Genomic DNA, 866 nt, shown 5'->3' on the forward strand with positions numbered 1-866 from the left:
TATGTACACAGTGACTCCACCAGCAGAATAGTGAGTGCAGCTCTGGAGTATAATACAGGATATAACTCAGGATCAGTACAGGATAAGTAATGTATGTACACAGTGACTCCACCAGCAGAATAGTGAGTGCAGCTCTGGAGTATAATACAGGATATAACTCAGGATCAGTACAGGATAAGTAATGTATGTACACAGTGACTCCACCAGCAGAATAGTGAGTGCAGCTCTGGAGTATAATACAGGATATAACTCAGGATCAGTACAGGATAAGTAATGTAATGTATGTACACAGCGACTCCACCAGCAGAATAGTGAGTGCAGCTCTGGAGTATAATACAGGATATAACTCAGGATCAGTACAGGATAAGTAATGTATGTACACAGTGACTCCACCAGCAGAATAGTGAGCGCAGCTCTGGAGTATAATAGAGGATATAACTCAGGATCAGTACAGGATAAGTAATGTAATGTATGTACACAGTGACTCCACCAGCAGAATAGTGAGTGCAGCTCTGGAGTATAATACAGGATGTAACTCAGGATCACTACAGGATAAGTAATGTAATGTATGTACACAGTGACTCCACCAGCAGAATAGTGAGCGCAGCTCTGGAGTATAATAGAGGATATAACTCAGGATCAGTACAGGATAAGTAATGTAATGTATGTACACAGTGACTCCACCAGCAGAATAGTGAGTGCAGCTCTGGAGTATAATACAGGATGTAACTCAGGATCAGTACAGGATAAGTAATGTCATGTATGTACACAGTGACTCCACCAGCAGAATAGTGAGTGCAGCTTTGGAGTATAATACAGGATGTAACTCAGGATCAGTACAGGATAAGTAATGTCATGTATGTACA

Source organism: Rhinoderma darwinii, chromosome 8, assembly GCF_050947455.1.
Source record: "Rhinoderma darwinii isolate aRhiDar2 chromosome 8, aRhiDar2.hap1, whole genome shotgun sequence".
In the NCBI taxonomy this organism is placed as follows: domain Eukaryota; kingdom Metazoa; phylum Chordata; class Amphibia; order Anura; family Rhinodermatidae; genus Rhinoderma; species Rhinoderma darwinii.